The following is a 14,406-nucleotide window of genomic DNA, read 5'->3' as shown; positions in this document are numbered from 1 at the left end:
TTCTCTGTTTAATGCTTTTCATGTTTATTTACGTTTCTGTTTTTTGATCCGATTCAATCAAGTTATATTCCAATCTTCTAATTGTTGCAATTTACTTTTCCTTGTTTAAATTCTGCAAATCCAATTCCCAATTCCCTTTACAATTTCATGCAATTTATAATTCTTGCAATTTAAGATTCTTGCAATTTACATTTCTTGTCATTTAAGCTTCTGTCCATTTGAGTTTCTGTCCAATTTAGCTTCTGCACCTTTAATTCTTGCAATTTACTTTCTGTCGGTCACTCTTCACACAATTCACCAATGTTAGCTTGACTAAACTAATCACCCACTAAAGTTGCTTGATCCATCAATCCCTGTGGAATCGACCTCACTCCCGTGAGTTTTTATTACTTGATGCGACCCGGTGCACTTGCCGGTGAGTTTTGTGTCGGATCGTTTTCCGCTCATCAAGTTTTTGGCGCTGTTGCCGGGGATTGATTAGATCAACAATGATTAAGTGGGTGAGAAGTCTAGATTAAGCATTTTCTTTATTTTTGTTCTCTGTTCTAAGTTGAAACCATGGTGTTTGAGTTATTGCCTCACTAAGAAATTCATCTCTGAGATATGAATTTCAATTTTTCTTGGTGTTGTGTTTTACAAAATTCAAATGGAGTTTAACTCATTTTATGATCAAACAAATTTTATGGGATATTACCCACCATCACCAATCTCTAATGGTGGTTGGGAATATCACCAAGAAACCTCAAATTTTGGGCACTCCAATTCATGGAGCTATGCTTCAGAAACACAAGATGAGCAAGAAAATCATATGGGATACCAACCACCACCACAAAATGATTCAAGTCATTATTCTAATGGTGGCTGGGAGTATCACCAAGGAATGAAAGAGCATTCACCCTCACGTCCCAGTTTCTCAATTGACAATTCTTCATCACCTAAATATGCCTCAACACAAACCTCCACGAGCCAAAGACTCTCAAAACTTGAGTCCAGGTTTAACAGGATGGTGGAGGAAGGTCAACAATCTTGAAGGGAACTAGAAATCCTTTCTCAGGAGATAGATAAGCAATTGGAGGACACAGATAAACGCTTAGAACTACTAAGCAAGGGAAATAAAGACCAATTGACAGATGTGAAGGATAAAGTGGAAGAGCAAGATAAGGAGGCCACTGCATCAAGTGAACTTTCAAGGAAGAATGAGGTGGTTGAACCTGAAACTGCACTTGAGATAACAAGAGAACATGAAGACTCACAGCTCTCACAAACTCCCCTGGACCAAAACGCCTCAACACTTGACTCCATGATTGAAAGGTTTGAAGAGGAGATGAAGAGATGTTGGGAAAATCGACAAACCTCCCCCATGATAGAGCTATTAAAACAAAAGTTGGATGCAAGGAAAGGAGTGGAGGAGCATGAAAGTGAGGAAGTCATTTCAGAGAATTCACACTCAAGTGAAGCAGAAAATCACATGAAGGAAAGGCTCGTGAAACCACCAATACAAGAGGCCCTTAATGAAGAAATCACTCCAATAATCACACAGCAACCATGTCTTGACATCCAAGAAGTGAAGGCAATTGACAAAAGCACCAAGAAGAGGATTGTGACCAAGATACCAAGGACAACATTCATGAGAAGGTCAACTGCAAACAATCCTCCCCCTGATCCAGCAAGCAAGATCAATCAAGCCAATTTCACAAGGGAGCTTGTTGAAAGAAGACCAAGACGGGGGACAATAACTGAAACTTCTCCCCTCTTGAAGTCATTCCTCTTAACAAACTGGAAGAAGAGGAAGAAAGTAAACAACATGTCAACAGTAGGTACAAATTCTCTTCTCTGCTTTGCTTTAGTTCTTTGTTTTGTTTCAAATTCAATAAATTGGCATATGGTTACATTCTAAGTTTGGTGTTGCCTTGCAACAAATTGTTTTCAATCTTTTTGGATGATTGCATCAAATCAAAAATGAAAGCGACACACCAAGATTCTAAGTTTGGTGTGCCACCTATTTTTCTATGTAAATCATTCAGCAACACCACTTGTCTGCATACCCATAATGTCTTTGCAGTGTTAATTTTCTTTTGGTTTGATATTTTGTTATTCTGTTTACTTTAGTTAATTCTTTGTTTTTAATGCTTTCATTTTAGTCTGCTTATTTGCTGTGTTTATTAATACATCACCAAGAGAGCTTTATTAATGACAGATTCTTGGCTTAGTGATCGTATTTAATAAAGAACAGTTTCATTTGCCTGGTTTTAATTCAAATAAATGGACATAGGATTGCATTTTAAGTTTGGTGTTGCTATGCAACACAATTTGCTTCAAATCTTTACTGGATACTTGCATTGATTCCAAGTGAAAGTGTCACACTAAGTTTGTTGTGCCACTTATTCTTTATGCAAAGTATTATGCTCACCTTCTTAAGCTTGCAATCACAATGTCTCTGTCTCTTGTGCCTTGATTATTATCTTTAATTTTGCTTGCTTGAAACACATGTACTACTAACATTTCTTGTGTAAGACATTCATGATCCATCTTAGCCCCATAGCCACGGTTCTAATAGTTGCTTGAGGATGAGCAAGCATTCTGAGTTTGGTATGGGAAGGAGGAGAATGGGAGGAAAATGACAACAATAGAGAAGATGAACTACAAGGTTGTAAAGTTCCTTTTCCTCTCATTTGTTTCAAGCACTATAAACTGCATGATTGTCTTTACCTTCTCTGTATGTATGTGTGTATGAAAAGGCATAGTTTGATTTCTAAATTGCAACATGGTGCTATGTCATTATGATTACCAACTTGAGTTTTGTGAATTCAAAAGCAACAAAGTATCATGATCATAAACAAACAAGGCATTAAAGAAGATTTTAGCATGTGCATAAAAGTATTGGAAAGCTAGTATGTTTGATTGTTGCTTAATTGCATTGGATTTTATTTAATTGAAGTTTTCATCTAGGACATTTTGTGAAATCTTTTAAAATCATGAAAACCTTGAAAGCAAATGCAAAATAAAGCAAGAAAAGAAAAAGGGAAAGAATGAGAAAGCTGAAGGCTCTGAGTACCAATGGCAATTTATTTGTTAAGTACTTGTGGTGTTTATGTATCAAGCCAAATGCTTGAAAACAAAACACTTAGAAGTCAAGGCTAGGCTCAAAGTGCAAAAGCACTCCCTCAAAGCTCAAGGCTCTGAGCATCAATGATTAGAGAGTCAAGAAAAGAAAAGAAAAATGAGCTTAATGAAGTCCTCTAATCAAATGCTTGTGGTGCTTATGTATCAAGTGGTAATACTTGAAAACAAAGCATTTAGAAGTCGTAGCTTTGTTATCAACTCATGGGGCAAAGCACCCAAAAGGAGAAGCTAAATAAGAAAATCAAAAGCTTGCTTCAAGGAAGAAATATAAAAGAAAGATTTCATAAATTGAGCTAGATGGAAGCATCAATCATTTACATTTCGTTTGTGATTGTAGCATGCGTAGAAAACTAGCTTACCATGAACATTGAGTTGCTATTCTTCTTGCCTTGGATTGTCAATCTTTATTGCATGATTCTTTTCTTGCTTGGGGACAAGCAAGGTTTAAGTTTGGTGTTGTGATGACATGTCACCATGTCATGTTTTTCTATGCTTTTTCATACAAGAAATTTATGATTAGTGCTTAAATATTGCATTCTTTGGTGCTTAAATGGTACATTTCTTTGATCTTTTGATTTGATAAACTTTGTAGGAAATAAGAAGAAAAAGAAGAAAAAAGAGCACAAAATAAGCTAAAAAGAAGAAAAGAGAAATTTTGGGCACACTTTGAAATTGGAGCACACTTTGGAGGCTTAGGCCACGCTTCTAAAAGCGTGACCCATGACCAAATCAAGGAAAGAAAAGCGTGGCCCAAAGGAAGAAAAGCGTGGCTCAAAACAAGGAGGAAGAGAGGACAAAAAGTTTTGGGTGAAAAGTTAGCCTTGAAGTTAGCCCCCTAACTTGGAGGCTAACGTTGGAAGCTGAAAAACACTCCCAGGGGCTACTCACGTTTGCGCCAACGTTAGCCCCCTAACTTGGAGGCTAACGTTGGCATGAAAAATTTCTTCCCAGGGCCACCTACGTTTGCGCCAACGTTAGCCCCCTAACTTTTGGGCTAACGTTGGCGCCACACACCACAACAGCTTGAAGGGGTATACTTCCAACAAGAATAACTTGAGCTACAGAGCTCCAAGTGAGGTGATTCAAGAAGCATTGGAAAGTAGGAATCAAGAGCTTTCCAAGCATATATGGCACTGCATGGTGGACACTAAAATTGAGGGAGAAAACTGCCCCGCAATGTGCATAAACGAACATGGTGGCAACCTGCAGTGTGGCCAACTGACCTCTGCACCTTCAACGGAGTATAACTCGAGCTGTAGAGCTCCAATTGATGCGCTTCCAACGGCAATGGAAATTAGACATTCAGGGCTTTCCAACAATGTATAATAGTATGGGGTGGACAATACGTTTGGGCCTCCAGAACTGGCGTTTTCGCTAACGTTTGAGGCAAACTTTACCTCAAACGCTGCACACCAAAGCCAGCAACCATGCCCTCTTCAAATGATCATAACTTGAGTTGTAGATGTCCAATTGAAGTGATTCCAAGTGGGTTAGAAAGCTGACATTTAGAGCTTTCCAACCATATATGATAGTCTATATTGGGCATAAAATTGGCAACATGACAAGAGGACAAAGTTGGCGCCACAAGCACACAAGGCAAGGCCAACGTTAGGGTCAAAGTTAGACCCCTAACGTTGGCACCAACGTGAGTAGCAGCAAAATGATGCTAGCTGCTATGAAAAGTTGGGGCCAAAGTTAGACCCCTAACTTTGGCTCAAACTTTTACTCCAACTTTTGCAAATTCAAACCCGGTTCACTTCGGTTCCTCCTCAAACTCCAAGAGCAATCAACCAAGGCCTCTATCAACCCAATTCCCTCAAGAGCAAGGGCCCATGATCATCACTCAAAGGCACAAGAAATAGATAAAATAGGAATTTCATTTAATTGTAATTTGTTTTTAATTTCATTTTTATTTCCATTTTGTAAAGCCTATATAAGGCATCATTTTCATATTTGTGAAGGGGGCTGGCTCCACTAGGGAGCACTAGGAGTAGTAGTAGAGAGCTCTCTCTTTAATTTGTTCTTTTTTTGAGTCTTGGGTTGGAGAATTGAAGGAATTCTGTTTCAATCTCATCCTAAGATCTCTCTGCTTCATTTACTGCACACTTGAATTTCAATTTCGGTTAATTGCTTCTTCATCTACTCCTTCTGCACTTTACATTTCTTTAATTTCTTTGCAATTGCTCTTGTTGGATCTAGGAAGGCATTGAGATCTAGACTTGGTTATCTAGTCTCTTGGGTCCTGAGATCTGAATTCCAATTTCACATTCTCTGTTTAATGCTTTTCATGTTTATTTACGTTTCTGTTTTTTGATCCGATTCAATCAAGTTATATTCCAATCTTCTAATTGTTGCAATTTACTTTTCCTTGTTTAAATTCTGCAAATCCAATTCCCAATTCCCTTTACAATTTCATGCAATTTATAATTCTTGCAATTTAAGATTCTTGCAATTTATATTTCTTGTCATTTAAGCTTCTGTCCATTTGAGTTTCTGTCCAATTTAGCTTCTGCACCTTTAATTCTTGCAATTTACTTTCTGTCGGTCACTCTTCACACAATTCACCAATGTTAGCTTGACTAAACTAATCACCCACTAAAGTTGCTTGATCCATCAATCCCTGTGGGATCGACCTCACTCCCGTGAGTTTTTATTACTTGATGCGACCCGGTGCACTTGCCGGTGAGTTTTGTGTCGGATCGTTTTCCGCTCATCAGTTTCGCACGTTTAATATTTACGGTGTTGTGAAAACTTAGGTTAGAGGAACCATAGGATAAGTTGAATTGATTATTGTATTTAATGATTAGTCTTGTGATGATGTTGGCATAAATGGTGGATGAACTTGTATTAGAATTTATGAGGTGTTGAAATTGTTAATTGTGCACTCTTGAAATTGAGTTAGTGATGGAAGTTATGATTATGATTTGCTAGTGTCAAATATGTAAGCTTGAGATCATTAATGAGGGTTGAATTATGTTAATGGAATTTGGTGGTTATGGCTTGTTTAATTGGTTGAAGTTGATTTATGATTGGTTATTAATGAATGAAGGGAATGGGTTAATGGATTTTTTTGAATTGGAAGATTATGAATGGTGTTTGTTAATAAGGATATAGAATTGTGTTGTGGCGGTATTACATATGCTATAACTAATTTTGTGATGATTGGAATTGCGTGAAACCAAGTGTTGGTTAAACCTCGGAATATTTGGAACTAAACTGAAGAGTTTGGGATCTTTTCGTTAAATATATGATTTATGGTGAATTTTCAAATTGTAGTCGTGGAATCTGGTTTTTACTGCATGATTTTTAAAACAGCAGTAACTTGTTGGCTCTGCTGTGAATGTTTCAAGATGAATTTTGAAATGAAACCAATTTTAAATAAACCTTTAGTCCTATTATTTTAATGTCATAAAATTTTAGAATGGTTGGGCTTGTGGTTTTAAAGATATGAATTTTTGAACTTCGATGCGTTATACAATAAAAGCCAGATTCTGTTTTCTTAGATCAGCAACTTTGAGAGTTTATAAGTTCTGATTATGGATGGATCTTCAGGTGCAACCAATTGGAGATAAAAATTAATTATGCTTAGCAGTTGTGATTTAAATTGCAGGGCTGTTCATGTTTTAATGAGTGAGTTATGGGACTTGGAAGATGACATGTTCATTGGTTTTTAAAACAGAATTCTGCAGAAAGTTACTCAACTTCCAAGTTACATAACTCCTTCATTAAAAATGTTTTTGGCCTGAAATTAATTGGAAAAGAAACCTGGATATGTTAAGTTAAACCATATTAATTTTTAAGGCTATTGGATTTAATTTGAATTTTATATGAAATTTTAGATATCGTATGCTGCTGCTGTTTTCTGGTTTCTATGCACTGCAGAGCAGTCAGTGTTTTTCCTCTATTTCTGAAGCTAGTTAAATAAGAAAATTATGATTTTTAGTTCGTTAGAAAGTTTATTCCGAGATGAACCTCTGGACATAAAGTTTTCCCAATTCTGAGTTCATTTGTTATATTAAAAACAGAAAAGAATATAGAGTGTCGAGGATGTCTTAGTGATAATCATAGGTCCGAGAAGACAAAGTTTAACGCTAAGGCTTGATATTTGATGATGTATTGATAATAATTACTATGGCTTATGAATAATGATATCTGAGATACGAGTTTTCCTGGGTAAGAACCGTGGCTCGCCACCTCGTGTTCCAGGTTGATTCTCGATACTTTGTTAACCCTACGTCGTAAGGGTGACCGGGCACGTATAAATTCTCGGGTATGGATAACCCCCATTGAGTGATTTATACGATGATTGAATGTGAACTCTATGCATAGACTCTTGGGAATGCGCGACGGGGGACAGTCTAAGGTTTTCGGACATGTCAGGTTGGCTGGATAACCGACAGATGGGCCCCATCAGCCATAGGACAGGCATGCATCATATGCATTTGTTTGTTTTGATTGCTATGTATTTCCTGGTTTGCCTAATTGATATATATCACCTGTTACCTGTTATACTTGTTGTTTGTACTATCTGCTCATTACCTGTGCGTGAACTTGTTTGGTTCCTTGTTTCTGTTGCATTATGAATGGTGGAGAAAATGGAGGAAATGGAGAAACAGTTTGGTGTTAGGTTAGGATTGAACTTGAGTAAGTTAGGTAGATATAGAATACCTACCCCAGTTTATGGCTTCTGTTTAGAACTTAAGTTGGATAACTGAATAACGGAGTTCTAGGATTGCCTATGGCATTCTCAGGACCTTATTTATTATACGCGTGGCACTTTTACCATGCTGAGAACCTCCGGTTCTCATTCCATATTGTATTGTTATTTTTCAGATGCAGGTCGAGAGGCTCCTCGCTAGGCGTCTGGATCCTGGAAAGCGAAGTAGTCCTTGGGTGTATTTTGATTTCTATTTGTATATATGTATATATATGTGTAGCTTACCCTCCAAGTAACTTATGTACGCTGCTCCTCTTAGAGGTTGAGGGAGAGATAGGAGTTTACTTTGATATTTTGGTATATTTTGGGGACACTTATGTATGTTTATATGTATATATGTATCCTCCGGCCAGCCTTAGCTTCGCAGGCTGAGTCAGGGGCTAGTTATGTTGTTCTTTGACTTTTCTTTATCCTTTCGTTTATTGTTTTATCATGTTCCTATTAGGTTTCTTAGCATGCAAGTAATCCTTTCCTGAGCGTTGCGCTTTTGATTTTGTAATTTTATTTTACCCGTTTTTCAAGGCTCCTAGTTAAATAACTTTTTCTTTATTATTATTATATATACATTACTATTCTTAGAGGTCGTAATACCTTACTATCTCAGTCTTATGACTTAAGCATAATACTAAGTATGGTAGGGTGTTACACATAAAGATCAGCATACAATCAGTTTCTATGACTATGATACAAAAAGACAATAGATATCAAGATGTTTTAAAACATTACTTGGCAACCAATAAGTCTATGTAGCAGCTGCTGCAGAGCAAGCAACTACTCCAAGAGCTCCTCATTATCTAAATCCCTGGTCTTGTTGTATCCCTACTTGAAAATGAATAAACATAAATGATAATCAAAGACTTAAGAGTTGAACATCTTACAACAAAATTATTCTTAAAAGGAGCAAATACTTAACTATTAGCAAGTCTAACAAAATACATTATCATATCTACAAACAGAGAAAACAAATACATCCACAAACAGCCATTATGTCGTAGACTTCTACAATATCAATCAGCAATAGAAAAATAAGTTCTGAATACATCATAATACAATGCACATAATAGAAGAAAAACTATGTGAGATATACGAAATAGCATTGTGCCATTTGCATTAATCCAATTAATTACCTCAATATACTATTACGTACCCTCACAAAGGTGGGAGCAAAAAAGAAGATTCTATTGAGGCAGCAACAGGGGCCAATGGAATTCCTCTTTATAATAATAATAATAATAATAATAATAATAATAATAATAATAATAATAATAATAATAACGATTTCAAAAACGGTAGTAGTAAAGGTGCACAATTGTGGAATAGGAACAGAAATGGGAATGGTTATCACAATGAATGCATTAAAATTTGAAGAACCGAGTTGAATTACCATGGATGAAGCAAAGCAATTATTGGGTATAAAAAAATGAGCAAAGCCAATTTCAAAATGCATAAAAAGAGAGTTTAGAACAAATTAAATTAAACCAAAAAGAACAAACCAGAAGTAATGAGCAGAGCAAAAGGAAAGAGGCACCAATAGCAAGCAAAAGCAAGAACAGAGGCACGCGGAGTCTGAATATGCAGCTCCAAAGTCGAGAGGCTCGTCCAACGTGAAGCTTTGGCAGAGGATCTGAATCAGAAGAAGCAGACATGAAAAAGTAGCTAGAACAGATCTGAACCTGTGATGGGTGCGTCGATGAAGGTTGGAGGTGACGGAGGCAGAAATCTATCGCCGATGGTATCTCGTAGAAGAAGGTTAGGGTTAGCAGGATTTGGGGATATTTTTGCAAAGAGAGGAGAGAGGGAGAAAGGTGTGTCTGATAAATGGGATTATGGGACTAGGAGAATGGGAGATTGAAATACGGTCAAGATAGATTGACGGCGGTTTTATTAAATTCGCAGCAAAACTGAATCAAATGGCTGCTCTTCCGGCGTTCACCATTAAAATCGCTGGAAAACCATCAGATAGCGGCTATTGTCAAAATAGCTACTAACTATCCGCCACTATCTTCCATTTTTGTGGTAGTGATTGATGTATGTATATGGCTTGAGATCATGTCCTATTTATACATGTATGAAGGGTTTATTTTTCAACCTTTATTTAATGAGATTCTCTTGGTAACATGATCATTTTATCATGGAAAAGGTTGAACAGTTCAATCACTACCAAAAACATCACTTTTAGCGGCTATTTATTTTGCTTTTAGTGGCAATAAAAATTGCCGCTAATACATTTACAGGCAATTAGACATTAGCCGTCTTATGCTTTGCCGCTAAAAGGTTTTAGTGGCAATTATAACATTTGCCGGTAAAGACCTTTTTAATGGCCGCAAAAAGTATATAATTTTTAGTGGCCATTTTTTTAGCAATTTATATGGCCACCAAAAGTAATTATAAGATTTCAATTTTATTCACTTTTATTAGCCATTACTATTGCCACCAAAACTCATTTTACCGGCAATTTATATGACCACTAAAAATAATTTTAAAATTGTAATATTATTCACTTTTAGTTGCCATTACTATTGCCGCTAAAATCTTAAGTTTTTTTTTAATTACACTCACTCTTTTAGAAATAACCACCTATCTTTTAGAAATATCCGTTTCTGAGTCTGGGACTGGTACAGAGCATAGATCAGGATATCCATTTCTAATCTAAAACATGTTTATTGCGTAGTTAGGTGCCGCTGGAGAATGGATTTTCCCAATTTTATTTCTCAGTTAAATCTGATCTTTTATTTTACACTTTTTAAAATTTGACAAAAAAATGTGAGAGAAGATGTAAATGGTAAAAAATTAGACAGCAACAAAAATAGGATAGCATACCTGACATGTTTGGCGCAACAGAAAACCAAAGACAGTTTTAACTCTTAAAACGAAGAAATCAAATTTGTAGCAGAGCAAACATTTTCATTATTTCCAGCTCCAGAGATCACTACAAACCAAATCAAATGTATGAATTGCATTTAAAATACACAAGACTAACACATTTCATTTTTCTTAAAGATGAACATCTAATATATGATCAAGGCAGCTAAACAAGTTATGGTATTGAAAGCCACAGAATATCACACATCTCTACATATTGCCTAAACTGCAGAAATCAAACACAAGCCTTAAAAATTTCTTAGTTCGATAAAATAGCACAAATAGATCACCTTTGAGCAAATTTTTCAGCATTAGTCGCAGCATAAAAAATAGAAGGATCATTCGACGGCGAGGAATTATTCAATTCAACCATTACTTCAGAAATTCAGTATCTCATAAGAAGTAAAAATTAACACACTCAAACAGAAATAAAAAAAAGCTAGAAACTCGTATTATTAACAAAAATACAAAACAAGCAAAATTAAATTAAAGCAGCAGTGCTCACCAGCAGAGAAGGAGGAATGCAGGTGACGGCGACAGAGGAATCAGAATTGACGGCAACAGAGGAAGTGAAGTGAGCTCGGAAGAGAGCGACTGAGAGCTCGAAGATACATGTTGACCTCAGACACACACATACAGAGAGAGAGAGAGAGAGAGAGAGAGAGAGAGAGAGAGAGAGAGGGGGGGGGGGGAGAAACCTTCGCGATGGCGACTCCACGGTGTCAACCCTTCCTTCGTGCGACGGCGACGAGAAGAGGAACGATGAGAACTGAGAAGAGTTCAGCAATGAGAAGAGTGCAACGGCACCCACGGTCTATCCCCGCCGGCAGCGACAACACCCTCTATTGGAGGAGAAGAGTTTGGTGATGAGGGATGGTGATGGTGGTTTAGGGTTAGATTTCTCAGAGAGAAAGAGAAAGGGGGTGAGGTGGGTGTTCGTGGCCTTTGGGTTCTTTTTTCAACTAATTATTATAAAAATATATTTTTATAAAAATAATACGAGCTAGAGTATAATGGCTACTAAAAATTTTTCATTAAGGGTAGTTTTTCTTATATTTTAATAAAAATAATACTAGCCATAGTATTATGGCCACTAAATTTTTCATTAAAAGTAATTTTTTTAATATTTTTAGTGGCAATAATAATAATTGCCATTATAATATATAGTATTAATGGAAAATATATAATAGCCACAAAAGCATAACTTAAATAAAAAGAATAACGGCCATTATATTATTTCCACTAAAAGTTTGTCGCTAAAACTAATTATTCTTGTAGTGAATGGACGTCCACTTTTGTTCTTATCACAACACTCCCCCTTAGATGTCCATTTAGGATTATTGCCTCGTTAAAACCTTACTAAAAAAATTCAATGGGAAAAAACTTTAGTGAAGGAAAAAGAGTATAATATCCTTTGTGATGAGGACTACCTCATTAAAAACCTTGTCAAGAAAAACCCAATGAAAAAAACCTGACCAAGGAAAAAAGAGTACAGTCTCCCCCTCTTGTCAACATCATTTAATGTCTCGAAATTGGCGTATCCCAATCTCATGTACCAATCTTTCAAAGGAGGATTTTGTGAGTAACTTTGTGAATAAATCTACCAGATTGTCACTTGCATAGATCTGTTGAACATCAATTGTCCCTTGATTTTGAAGATCATGAGTGAAGAAGAATTTGGGAGAAATATGCTTTGTTCTATCACCTTTGATGTATCCACCCTTATGTTGAGCAATGCATGCTGTATTATCTTCAAATAGGACAGTTGGGGCTATCTTATGATCGATCAACCCACATGATGATAGAATATATTGAATCAAACTCCTCAACCAAAAACACTCACGACTAGCTTCATGAATCGCTAGTATTTCAGTATGATTAGAGGAGGTTGCTGCTATCGTCTGTTTCGTGGACCTCCATGATATAGCTGTACTACCATATGTGAACAGATATCCTGTTTGAGATCTCCCTTTATGTGGATCAGACAAATATCCTGCATCTGCATAGCCAACTAATTGTGACTTGGATCTATAGGGATAAAATAATCCCATATCAACCATTCCCTGGAGATATCGAAAGATTTGCTTGATTCCACTCCAATGTCTTCTGGTTAGAGAGGAACTATACCTTGCTAGTAAATTCACCGTGAATGATATATCAGGTCGTGTATTATTAGCAAGATATATTAGCGCTCCAATGGCACTAAGATATGGTATTTCAGGACCAAGGATATCTTCATTTTCTTCTTTAGAACGGAATTGATCATTTTCCACATCCAAAGATCTTACGATCATTGGGGTACTTAATAGATGTGACTTATCCATATAAAATCTTTTCAAGATCTTCTTTGTGTATGTTGTTTGATGAATAAAGATCCTATTTTTTGTATGCTCGATCTGCAGGCTGAGACAAAATGTAGCCTTTCCAAGATCTTTCATCTCAAACTCTTCTTTTAGAGTTTTTATAATTGTTGGAATTTCTTCAGGAGTTCCAATGATATTTAAATCATTAACGTACACAACAATTATAATGAATCCAGATGCAGATTTCTTTATGAAAATACATGGACAGATATCATCATTCTTGAATCCATTTTTGGCTAGATACTCAGTAAGATGATTATACCACATTCGTCTATATTGCTTTAGGCCATATAAAGATCTTTACAATTTGACTGAGTATAACCCTTGCGAATATTCATCGGATCGTTTAGATATCTTTAGTCCTTCAGGGACTTTCATATAGATATCACGATCTAATGAGCCGTATAAGTAGGCTGTTACCACATCCATTAAAATGCATATGCAGTTTATGATATGCAGATAAACTGACCAAATAACGCAATGTTATCGCATCCACTACAGGGGAATACGTTTCTTCATAATCTATACCGGGCCTTTGTGAAAAACCTTGTGCCACAAGTCGGGTGATGCGTGAGCATCTTGTCTATCTTTTCCTAGTGAATTTGCATCTAATTTGTTGAGTTTAATTAAGAATTAATTATATTTTAGCCACTATGGATGCTATTTTGAGTTTTGTGTAATTTTATTTATTTCAGGTAGCATTCGGCGGAATTTATTTGTTGTTTCTGCAACACAAGAATCAAAGGAGATGGATGTGAGGAGCGACGCGCATGCGTGCCTGACGCGTGCGCGTGATCTGGAAGTATCCATGGCGACGCGTACGCGTGACTGACGTGCACGCGTGAATTGAAGATTTTCTCAGCGACGTGTCCGCGTGACCGACGCGTCCGCGTGACTTGCGAAGAAGACCAGCGATCGTGCGCGATTTGCAAAAGTTACAGAAATCGCTGGCATGAATTTTGGGCTGCGTTTTGACCCAATTTCTGGCCTAGAAAACACAGATTGGAAGCTACAGAATGGACAATCAAGCGGTCCCCACCCATCAGATGAAGACTTGTTAATTAATTCGAATTTAAATTCAAATCTTATCTTTTAGGAAAAGATATTATTTTTAGTTTTAGATAATTAGATTTTAAATTTATTAGGAGTAGTTATAATTAGGAACTCTGTACATTTAGACACGTAACCAATTGTTACCAGAACCCTTATTTTTCTTTTCTGAACCATGAGCAACTAATCCTTCATTGTTAAGGTGAGGAGCTCTGTCTACTTTCATGGATTGATTCATTTGATCTTTTTTTATTTAATTCATGTCTTGATTTCTATTTCAATAATTGTTTT

This window comes from Arachis stenosperma, chromosome 9 (genome assembly GCF_014773155.1).
Source record: "Arachis stenosperma cultivar V10309 chromosome 9, arast.V10309.gnm1.PFL2, whole genome shotgun sequence".
Lineage (NCBI taxonomy): Eukaryota > Viridiplantae > Streptophyta > Magnoliopsida > Fabales > Fabaceae > Arachis > Arachis stenosperma.
Note: the sequence above shows the minus strand (reverse complement) of the source record.